Genomic DNA, 12,626 nt, shown 5'->3' on the forward strand with positions numbered 1-12,626 from the left:
ACTGGATCACAGTATGAGCTATAAAGTCCACTGCAACAAATCAGAATAGAAATCGCACTAAGTATGCAATCAGACCACAGTGGAATTGAACTGGAAATCAGCAATGGGAAGACAGAAGGCCTAGGAGCATGTCAGTACATACAGAAAAAGCATTTGATGAAATCCAGCAGTCATTCATGACTAAAACCCTCAGCAAACTAGAAACAGAGGGAAATTTTCCCAACTTGATAAAGAACATCTACAAAAACCTACTGCTAAACTTATACTTAATGGTGAGAAACTTTGTGTTTTCCTACTAAAACCAGGAACAAGGCAAGGAGGATGTCCTCTCTCAGGACTCCTTTTGAATACTGTGCTGCCTTAGCTGTGTAATAAAACAAGAAAAGGAAATTTAAAGCACTGTATACTGATTAGGAAAGAAACCTATTTTTTAAAGATGACATAACTGCCTATGTAGAAAATCCCAAAGAATCAACAAAAAAAAGTCCTGCAACTAATAAACAATTTACGAGGTTATAAGACATAAGGTATTAACTGTTTTCCTATACACCAATGACAAACAGTTGGAATTTTATATTAAAACACCTTTTATATTAGCACAAAAAATAATGAAATAGTTACAAATCCAATAAATGTATCCAAATTTTATATGAGGAAAACTACAAAACTCTGATAAAGGAGATTAAAATAGAGAGAAATTCCATGAGCAGTGACAGGAAAAGTCAATATTGTTAAAAGCCAGTTCTTCCCCACTTGGTCTATAGATTCAATGCAATCCCAATCAATATCAAAGCAAGTTATTTTGGGATATCAACAAATTGATTCTAAAGTTTATTTGGAAAGACCCAAAATAACCAACACAATGTAGAAAGAAAAGAACACATTGGGAGGACTGACAGTGTTCACCTTGACTCCCTATAAAGCTACATACAGTCAGGACAAGGTAGTATTGGTGAAAGAACAGACCAAAGGAACAATGCAATGTAATAGAGGATCCAGAAATAGACCCACACAAATATAGTCAAGCTTGACAAAGAAGCAAAGGCAATTAAATGGAGAAAGTAGAGTCTTTTCAATAAACGGCGGGAAGTGAAATCAGCATCTTGGCAGAAGGAGCCCACTTCATTTCTGTTCTAAAAGTTACAAGTCAGGCAACTATAATGCAACAAGGATCCCCTGCTCAACACAGACACATCTGAGAGACCCGTGCTTGGAGGCATCTGGAGGTGGGCATATCAGAACGAGCAGAGGAGGCAGGATGGGGAAAACAGAGAGAGGCCTGCAGACCCAGTCCGGGCCCACTGCTGCCCGGCTGACATGGTGGCGGTGTGGGAGCTGGGCGGCAGCCCTCACCAAGCAGCTGGGGGCAGGAGCAGAACAAACATTCTGGCCCGAGTAGCTGAAGCCCACTGCAGGTATAGCTGCTGCCAGGAGGACATGCAGCACAGTGGCGTGGCTGCCGCGGACTAGCAGCAGCCACTGTTAGGAGAAGGCAAAGCCACAGACTCAAGAACTGGCCTCCCCTCACCCCCCACCCCCCTGCCCAACCCTCGCGGCAGAACCCAGGAGAGGCAGCAGAGATGTCTCGGACATCACAGAGCAGCTGGCAGTCTCTGGTTACAAGAAGGCAGCTCAGAACTTGCAGACCCCATCACATGCCACATCCTACTACAGGAACAGGACTTGAGACCGAGGCAACACAGAGAGGATGCCCACCCCCTGGGGAATACAGGGCGTATTCCATGACCAAGGCAACACTCCCCCCCTGAGAGGTGTAAGTAGTGCAGGTAAAAGTAAACAAAAACTTGCACTATAGCACCATCTACTGGAAAACAAAAGAAAGACCTCCACTTATCAACCTGCTGAGTTAAGAGCAAAATAGTACCAGCGATCTCACTGCTGGGAATATATCCTAAGAATCCAGAAACACCAATCAGAAAGAACTTATGCACCCCTATGTTCATAGCAGCACAATTTACAGTAGCTAAGATCTGGAAATAGTCCAAGTGCCCATCAGTAGATGAGAGGATAAAAAAGCTGTGGCACATTTACACAATGGAATACTATGCAGCTGTAAAAAGAAGGATCGCGTACCCTTTGAGACAGCATGGAGGAAACTGGAGAATATTATGATAAGCAAAATAAGCCAGTTAGAGAAACACAAGAATCACATGATCTCGGTTACATGTGGAATCTAACAAACAAAATAAACTGAGGAACAAAATAGATCCAGGGACACAGATGCATGGAACAGACTGACAGATCTCAGAGGGAAGAGGGGAGGAGGGACTTGAAGAGATTAACCAAAGAACTGATATTCATATAGGCATAGCCCATGGCCACAGACAATAGTGAGGTGAAGGCCTGGGGTATGGAGTGGGAACTGGGTGGATGGGGGAAAAGGGAGTAAAAGGGGTACATCTGTAATACTCTCAACAATAAAAATAAATCTTAAAAATGTACATGTAAAATAAAAAGTACTTGTAATAAAATGTACATGTAAAATAAAAAGAAAAAGTTCACTACCTCAAATACCCATGCAGAGAAACAATCTATTAAGTACCATGAACAACCAAGGTAACAAGGTACCTCAGAAAGAAATAAAAAGTCTCCAGAAACAAAACTACAAGACATGAAAGGCTGTATAAAGTGACACAGAACACAAGACAGCACTTATGAAAAACTAGACGAGATACAAGAAAACTTGAAAAGGCAGTTCAATAGGCTCAAAAAAAAAAAAAAAATCAATGAACAAAAGGAGTACTTTACCAAAGAGATTGAAACTATAACAAAAGGACCAAACAGAAATTTTGGAAGCTGAAGAAATAAAAGGAATGAGATGAAGAATGCATTAGAGAGCATTGGTAATAAAGCAGACCAGATGGAAGAGAGAATTAGTGAGCTCAAAGACAGAAAATCTAGGAATGACTTAAGTGAAAGAAGAGAGAGAACTGAGAGTTTAAAAAAATAAATAAAAGAACTCTGCAAGAACTATCTGAACTTTATTAGAAAGAGCAACATAAAAATAATGCCAATCCCGAAGGAGAAGAGAGAGAGAAGGGAAAGAGAGCTTATTCAAACAAGTGATCTATGATAACTTCCCAAACTATAGAAAGAGCTGAACCTAACAGAACACCTAATTATCTCAATGTAAAAAGGCATCCTCGAAAACACATTTTATTAAAACTGTCTAAAGTTAATGACAAAGAATTTTCCGGGCAGCCAGAGGAAAAGGGGCTGTACCCAACAAAGGAAACCCCGTTAGGTTATTATCAGATTTTTCAGCAGAAACCTTACAAGCCAGGAGAGAGTAGAATAAAATATTAAAACTACAGTTTGAGTAAAACCACCAACCTAGAATAATCTATCCAGTGAAGTTGTCCTTTAGATGTGAAGGGGAAATCAAGGTTTTCTGAGGCAAACACAAGCTGAAGAAATTTATCACAAGGCCTGCATTACAAGAAGTGTAAAAGGGAGATATTCTGCCTTAACTACGGGACAGACATACACAAAACTTGAGTAAGATGACAAGCAGAAAGACAGAAGCAGGAAATCGTGACTCTGTTTCATAATATGATGTTAAACACGTCATTATAACATAAAGGTTAAAGGGGGAAAAGCGTTTAAAAAGACTGTAACTTCTGCGATTGGGACATGAACACACAGCATAAAAAGGAATAATTTATGACAACAGAAACATAAAACGGGGGAGGGAAAGGACTGAGCTGGCTCAGGTGAATAAAGATAAGATGCAACCAGAAGAAAAAGAACCACTGAATGCATAAAACATGTTTTTACATAAACCATAAAGATAACTACAAAACAACAATCATAAAAACCACCAAACTAGGACAGAAGCAAAACGGAAAAGAAAAATGGAGATTCAAAGCAACCAGAAGACAAAAGGTAAAAGGCTGTAATAAGCCCTCATATGTCAATAATCACCCTCAATGAAAATGGACTAACCTCCCCAATCAAAGGCACAGAGTAGCAGGCGGATTGAAAAACAAGATCCAACGATACGCTGCCTTCAGGAAACTCAGCTCAGCTCCAAAGTCAAACGGGCTCAAAGCGAAGGGCCACGTGGAAGATGATACTCCAAGCAAGGGGCACCCAGAGAAAAGTGGGTGCAGCCATTCTTATACCCAACAACATGGATTTCAAGGTTAAAAAAAGTAACATGAGACAGAGCTGGACATTTTATAATGATAAAGGAACATCAAGAAGACATAACACATCGATATATATGCACCCAACCTGGGGGCACCAAAATATATGAAGGAGTCACTAACAGAGCTAAAGGGGGAAACTGACAAAAATGCACAGTAGGCTACCTAAGCACCCCAGTGACAGCAATGGAAAAGCACCCAAACAGAACGTCAATGAGGAAATACTGGCCTGAAATGACACATAATCAATATTTATAGAACTTCCCATCCCAAAATACAAAATACACATTCTTCTCAAGTGCATGCGACATTCTCCAGGATAGACCATATGCTGGGGCACAAAACTAGTCTCAACAAATTTCTGTGGTTTGAAACCATACCAAACATATTTTATGACCACAATAGAATGAAACTGAAATTAACTGCAAGAAATAAGCAGGGAAAACCACGAAAAAGTGGAGATTAAACAAGATGCTGTTGAACAACTACTGGGTTAAAGAAGAAATTTAAAAAGAGGTAAAAATACACAAAGACAAATGAAAATGAAAATACATTACACAAAAACTTTGAGGATGCAGTGAAAGCAGGATTAAGAAGGAAGTTTTTAGCACAACAGGTTACCTCAAGAAACAAACAAAAACCTCAAACAATCTAACACTGCACCTTAAAGAACTTGAAAAAGGAGAACAAATGAAGTTCAGAATCAGCAGAAGGAAGGAAATAATAAAAACTAGAGTGGAAATAGATAAAATAGAGAACAAAAAGACAATAGGAAAATTAATGAAATGAAGAGCTGGTTCTTTGAAAATATAAATAAAGGTGACAAACCTCTGGCTAGAGTCACCAAAGAATCAGCTGGTTGGAGCGTCCTCCCATACACCAAAATTTGTGGGTTCGATCCCCACCCAGGGCAGCCTATCAGTGTCTCTCTCTCTCTCTCATTCTCCCCCACTTCCTCTCTCTAAATTTAATTTTTAAAATATCCTCAGATAATTATTAAAAAAAGAAAAAAACAGAAAAGCCTCAAATAAATAAAATCAGAAATAAAAGAGAAGTTACAATAGACCTCACAGATTTATACAAGAATACTATGAACAGCTACACACCGCCAAATCTGATAACCCAGAAGAAATGAACAAATTCTTAGAAATGTATAAACTTCCTAGGCTGAAGAGCTGGAACCAAAACAGACTGATCACCACCAAGGAACCTGAAAAAGTAATAAAAACCTCCCCAAAAGACAAAAGTCCAGGACCAGATGGCTTCACCTGTGAATTCTAGCAAATATTTTCTAAAAATTAGTACCTATTTTTCCCAAGCTCTTCCAAAAATTTGGAGAGAAGGAACTACTTCCTAATCCCTTTTTACAGAGCCAACATTACCTTGATACCAAAACCAGGCAAGGATAACACACAAAAAGAAAATTACAAACCAGTATCTCTGATGAACATAGAAGCAAAATTCCTAAACAAAATACTAGCAAATCAAACACAACAACACATTAAAAGGATACTACATCATGATCAAGTGAGGTTAATTCCAGGGATGCAAGGATTGTTCAATATATGCAAATCAATGATGTGATACACCACATTAACAAAATAGACAAAATTATATGATCATATCAATAGATGCAGAAAAAGCATTTGACAAGATACAACATCCATTTTTTATTAAAACACTCAATAAAATGGGTATAGAAGGAAAGTACCTCAACATAATACAGGCCATATATGAGAAACCCTCAGCTAATATCAAGCTCACTGGTGAACACTGAAAGCTTTTCCTCTAAAACTGGGGAAAAGACAAGGATGCCCTCTCTCACCACTGTTATTCAACATAGTCCTGGAAGTCATAGCCAGAGCAGTCAAGAAAAAGAAATAAAAGGCGTCCAAATTGAGAATGAGATTAAAAAAAAACACAAAACTGTCATTATTTGCAGATGACATAATTCTCTACATAGAAAACCCTAGGAGGTGATATGAGGGGAAGCCACCCTCAGCCTCACCATTGAGACTGACGCCTTTCCAGGCAGAACGAGGGGTGCCAGGGCCGCAGCAGAAGCTGGTGGCCTTCCGCAGAAGGCCTGGAGAGAATGGATATTACAGACACTGAGGAGCGTTGTAAGAGCCAGTGGAGATCTATTAGGGTTCCGTATCTTACTATGTTTCTCAGTAGTGTAAGATTTTCTACTGTGATAATGTCAATATGGTCATATTTCCAAAAGACTGATCTGATGCAAGTGTTTGGGGCTGGGTTATTGTTTTGTTTAGTTTTGGCCAAATGGTAGCTTTACCTACATTTGATTTGTGGTCAAACTATAGACCAAACAAAGAACCTCTCCTTGTGTCTGCCTTCATTTCAGTGGCAGCCAACTGCCTGTATGCGTGTGTTCATGCCCCAGTTTCTCATAAATACTGCACGTTGGTTGCTAGTGAATCAGTGGGATTCAGAGCAGGAGGGATAGCAGTCATTAGACGGTATATTGCTGGTGCCACTTCCCTTCGGGACAGAACAGGCTCCACGGCAAGCACAAGCGCATGTCTGCATTAGGTTTTATTCAAGGCCCCGTTTCTCAGGCCTGTTTTGCACTCATTGGAGGAACGGGGCACGGAGACTGTAGAGCTGCAGATAAACATGCATATAGCACCGCTTTCACTTGGCACCTTCCTGGGAGTTTGAAATACTTTTCTGAACCTTCCTATATTAAGAGAACGTCATGAGGATGACTCAGGACAACAGTGTAAAAATATTAATTTGAAGAAGCAAGTACAGAAGCTCAGGTTCCCAGGGACATACTGATCAAGCTGCTGTGTGGCTCCAATGCTACATCTCCCTGGTCCTCTCTGTCTTTCCCTTATTGAAACCATCTTTCCATCAACAAGGGACATGTAAGCCTGGGCTTGAGAACAGGCTGTGCTCTATGATGGCATAACACTTGCTGCTCTTGGAGGTGAGGCGGTTATTACCTTCATGGGGGTTAAATTACTTTCCCAAAGACCAGCGAGCCTGCTATTCTGCCGGGAGGACACGCCGTTTGGGTTGGCTTTAGCTCAGGGAAATCAATTTCCCAAAATCCAGTGGGAATGATGATTTGAGGTAGAAGGTGGGGTACACATCTACAATGGAATACTACTCAGCCATAAAAAATAAAACATCACCATTTGCAACACGTGGATGAACCTTGAGAGTATTATACTAAGTGAAGTAAGTCGGATGGTTAAGTTCAAGAACGGCATGATTTCACACATTTGTGAGATACAAAAAAGCAACAAATGAGCCAACAAAACAAACAAAAACAAACTTACAGATACAGACAACAGGAGGTAGTTACCAGAGTGGAGGGAGGTGTCAGGGGAGGACGAGAAGGGTAAGAATGGATTGCGTAGGTGGTGAGCACACTGAGTACAGAAGCGCTTCTTTTAAAGCTGTGCACCTGCGAGGTGTACAATGCTGCTAGCCAGCATCACCCCAATAAATTTAATTAAATGGTTTAATGGCACTAGAACAACTGGACACCCACATGTAAAAATAAATAAATCTATACACAGAGCCGACATTTCACAATAATTAACTCAAAATCAATCACAGACGTAAATGTAAAACACAAAACTTTAAAACGCCTATAAGATAACATAGGAGAAAATCTAAGTGACCTTGGGTTCAGCAAGGACTTAGATGATCAGTGACCAAAAAAATGAAAGGTTAGATTTCATTAAAATTAAAAACTTCTGTTCTGTGAAAAACACTGTTCAGAAAATGAAAAGACAAGCCACAGACTGGGGGAAAATCTTTGCAAAGCAAATATCTGAGCAAGAACTGGTATCCAAAACAGAGAACTCTTAAAACTCAACAGTAAAAACACAAATACCCAATCTAAAAAGTGAGCAAAAACTGACTAGACACCTCACCAAAGAAGATATATAGATGGCAAATAAGCATACGAAAATGTCGTTAGGGGAGCGTAGACTAAAACAGTAAGATAACAATAACGCTTATTACAACAGCTGAAATCCGAAGCACTGGCAGGGCCAAATGCTGACGGGCGCGGAGCGATAGGCGCTCCCACCCATCGCTGGGGGCGCACGGTGGAAAGCTCTGGTGATTTGGGGGCACAACAGTGTGAACATGCCTCGCACTGCCAGTATGCACGCTTAGAAAGGATGAAGATGACAAGTGTTGTTATGTGTATCTTACCACAATTAAAATTAATAATAATAAGAGGATAAATATTTGGCACAAATTGCTTACGCACAGATAAGTCCTAGAAGAAAACAAAAAATGGCAATGGAGTTGCTTCGGGGAAGAGGCCGAGGGGACTGAAGCAGGGAGATTTTTCAGACCTTTGGAACTTGCTGCATTTTTTTTTTTTTGCCGTTTGTATTTCTGAGTTTTTCAGCTTAGGAGGAAAAGGGCCAGCCAACAGCTCCCTCATCCCTCTCAAACAGAAGCGGGCAGCTCAGAACCACGTGGTTGTTACACAGACTGTAGGCACTTGAGGTTTTTAACAGAGACCCTGTATTTTCAGCTTCATTCTCTGAGTGTGTATTCACATCACTAAGTGAACCTTCTCAAAATTCAGGGAAGCCATTTATTGACAGAAGCCCAGATTTGCCGTCTTTGGTGCATAAAAAGAAAAGGGTATTATTCATATCGTTTTTAACAGAAATGGGGAAGCTTTGTCCCCAGGGCTGTGTCCAAACATAGTAACGCCTGATATTCCTCGGGGGCTTGCTACATGCCAAGCTCGTGCTGAGTTCTCACAGGTACCATCTCTTATAGTGGAACAGCCCAGGCCTCAGTGCTGCTACCACCTGCAGGTTACGCCTGAGGAGGCCTAGGAAGGCCGAACTCTTCCAGGCCTCGCTGCACCGGGAGCCACTTGTGCACTTGCTCTGAGTCCCAAGCCCGTGGATGAACGCAGGACGGCGCGGCCTGGGACAGCCTTCGGGACCCGGCAGCTGGGCCTAGGCTGGGAACAGGGTGGGGGGCCTACATCCAGGTTCTGTGTTGTTCACTGCAGGACCCCAGCAAACTGCACAGCACCTGGCCCGGGTACCTGAAGGATTTCAGGAATTCACTGATCTATCGAGACCAACAGCTGTTTACCTGAAGGGCCAATAAGTGGACAAGCTCCAGAGAAACCGACTAAACTCCTCGGGCTTCTGAATAACGGGGACATGACCCCAGAAAGCACATCTGGAGGCCTGCTCTTTACCCGCCAGCTCCTGGCACCAGCGAGCAGCACATTCGAACTCTGGTGACACCTGTATCATCAACTGCATGTTTGTAAAGTGTTCTCCTACCTGCTTGTCACCAGTGAGTGAGCAACCACTAATCACCAGCCCCCACGTGAAGCCAAGGTGCTCCTTGAAGGCAATGCAGAGATTTCAGCAAAAGCTGTCAGTTTAGCATGTTTGGAAAAGTCCTGTGTCAGCGGCAGCACAGACCGATCCCTGCACCACAGAGAGCTCCAGAGTGAGACCCTCACTTACACGCAAAGGGTGCAGTCAGCACCCCCGACGGTGGCCAATGACACAGCACATCCAACTCCGTCCTGAAACTGAAATGAGCAGGTGTGCTGTCCCGGACACTCAACCTCCTCTGACCACTTCTTCCCGCCATCCCTCCACTCAACCAGGCCCCAGTGTCTTTAGTGACATTTTAAATAAAATTCTCAAAGCAGGAAGTTAAGCATGATGAACCCATTAGGCACCATATGGATCCACCCATTTGTTAAAGCTACAAGTTTATAATCAATTTTTTAAATTTTTTTTAAATTTTATTTTTGTTTAAAATATTACAGATGTCCCTTTTTCTCCCCAATGACCCGTTCCACCCCGTCCCATCCCCCTCCCCAGTCCCTCTCCCCACCATTGTCCGTGTCCTTGGGTTGTGCATATATGCATATAAATTCTTTGGTTACTCTCTCCCCCGGCCCCCACCCTACCCTCCTCCATCCCTCTGACATTCATCAGTCTGAACTATGCTTCCATGTCACTGAATCTATTCTGGTCATCAGTTTATCAAGTTCTTTAGATTCCACATATGTGAGATCATGTGATGTTTGTCTTTCTCTGTCTGACTTATTTCACTTAGCATAATTTTCTCCAGGTCCCTCCACACTGTCCCAAAGGGTACGAGATCCTTCCTCTTTACAGCTGCATAGTATTCCATGGTGTGAATGTCCCACAGCTTTTTACCCACTCACCTACTGAGGGGCACCTGGGCTGTTTCCAGAGCTTAGCTATTGTTAACTGCGCTGCTATGAACATAGGGGTGCATAAGTTCTTTCTGATTAGTGTTTCAGGATTCTTAGGATACATTCCTAGGCATGGAATCACTGGGTCAAAATGTAGCTCCATTTTTAATTTTTTGAGGAGCCTCCACACTGTTTTCCACAGTGGCTGCCCCAGTCTGCATTCCCACCAGCAGTGCACTGGGGTTCCCCTTTCCCCACACCCTCGCCAGCACGTGCCATTTGCTGATTTATTGATGGAGCCATTCTGACAGATGTGAGGTGACACCTCATTGTGGTTTTAATTTGCATCTCTCTGATGATTAGCAACATTGAGCATTTTCTCATATGTCTCTTGGCATCTCTATGTCCTCTTTGGAGAAGTGTCTATTCAGGTCCTTTGCCCATTTCTTGATTGGGTCCTTTGTCTTCCTCTTGCTGAGTGCTATGAGTTCTTTGTACACTTTGGAAATTAGCCCCTTATCTGATGTACCATTGGCAAATATGGTTTCCCAGACGATAGAGTTCCTTTGTATTTTGAGGCTGTTTTCTTTTGCTGTGCAGAAGCTTTTTAGTTTGATGTAGTCCAATATGTTTATTTTTTCTTTTGTTTCTCTTGCCCTAGGAGATGTATCAGTGAAAACTCCACTATGTAGGATGTCTGTGACTTTACTGCCTATGTTTTCTTCCACAATTTTTATGATTTCGTGGCTTACATTTTTGTGTATGATGAAAGTTGGTGGTCTAGTTTCATTTTTTTGCATGTACCTGTCTAATTTTCCCAGCACCACTTATTGAAGAGACTGTCTTTACTCCATTGGATGCTCTTGCCTCCTTTGTCAAATATTAACTGACCATAATGGCGTGGGTCTATTTCTGGGGTCTCTGTTCTGTTCCATTGATCTATATGCCTGTTGTTGGACCAATACCAGGCCGTTTTGATTACAGTGGCTTTGTAATAGTTTGAAATCCGGTAATGTGATCTCTCCTACTCTGTTCTTTTTTCTCAAGATGGCTGCAGCTATTTGGGGTCTTTTTTGGTTCCATATAAATTTTCGAAAGGTTTGTTCTAGGTCTGTGAAATATGCTGTTGGTATTTTAATACGAATTACATTGAATTTATAAATTGCTTTGGGTAGTATGGACATTTTAATGATATTAATTCTTCCAATCCATGAGCATGGTATCTTCTTCCACTTGTTTCTTTTTTCAGTGTCTATTAGTTTTCTGAGTACACATCTTCTACATCCTTGGTTAAGTTTATTCTTAGGTATCTTATTTTTTTAGTTGCGATGGTAAATGGTATTGCTTTTTTAGTTTCTCTCTCTGAAAGTTCATTGTTGGTGTATAAGAATGCCATTGATTTCCGGATGTTGATTTTGTATCCAGCTACCTTGCCAAATTCGTTTATCAAATCTAGTAGTACTCTGACGGAGTCTTTAGGGTTTTCTATGTACAGTATCATGTCATCTGCAAGTAATGACAGTTTTACTTCCCCCTTTCCAATTTGGATACCTTTTATGTTTTCCTCCTGTCTGATGGCTATGGCGAGGACTTCCAGTACTATGTTGAATAAGAGTGGTGAAAGTGGACACCCCTGTCTTGTTCCTGTTTTTAATGGAAATGGTTTTAGTTTTTCCCATTGAGTATGATGGGCTGTAGGTCTGTCATATATGGCCTTTATTATGTTGAGGTATGATCCCTCTATTCCCACTTTGCTGAGAGTTTTTATCAGAAATGGGTGCTGGATTTTGTCGAACGTTTTTCTGCGTCTATTGATATGATCATATGATTTTTGTCCTTCAATTTGTTTATGTGATGTATCACATTTATTGATTTGCGGATGTTCTACCAGCCCTACATCCCCGGAATAAATCCCACTTGGTCATGATGTATGATCCTTTTAATGTATTGCTGGATCCAGTTTCCTAGTATTTTAGTGAGGATTTTAGCATCTATGTTCATCAGGGATATTGGCCTTAATTTTTTTTCTTTGTAGTGTCTTTATCTGGTTTTGGGATTAGGGTGATGCTGGCCTCATAAAAAGAGTTTGGGAGTTTTCCCTCCTCTTGAATTTTTTGGAATAGTTTGAATAAAATAGGTGTTAATTCTTCTTTGAATGTTTGGTAAAACTCGCCTATAAATCCATCTGGTCCGGGACTTTTGTTTTCTGGGAGTTTTTTGATTACTGCTTCAATTTCATTAGTTGTTATCGGCCT

General features: G+C 41.2%; 1 pseudogene; it reads left to right on the forward strand.

Annotated features, from left to right (window-relative positions):
• The first annotated feature begins 6,264 nt into the window (after positions 1-6,264).
• LOC107532123 (major facilitator superfamily domain-containing protein 8 pseudogene) lies at positions 6,265-7,259 on the forward strand (annotated as a pseudogene).
• The last annotated feature ends 5,367 nt before the right edge of the window (positions 7,260-12,626 follow it).

The sequence above is a fragment of the Miniopterus natalensis genome, chromosome 9, assembly GCF_054644295.1.
Source record: "Miniopterus natalensis isolate mMinNat1 chromosome 9, mMinNat1.hap1, whole genome shotgun sequence".
NCBI classification, from domain to species: Eukaryota; Metazoa; Chordata; class Mammalia; order Chiroptera; family Miniopteridae; genus Miniopterus; species Miniopterus natalensis.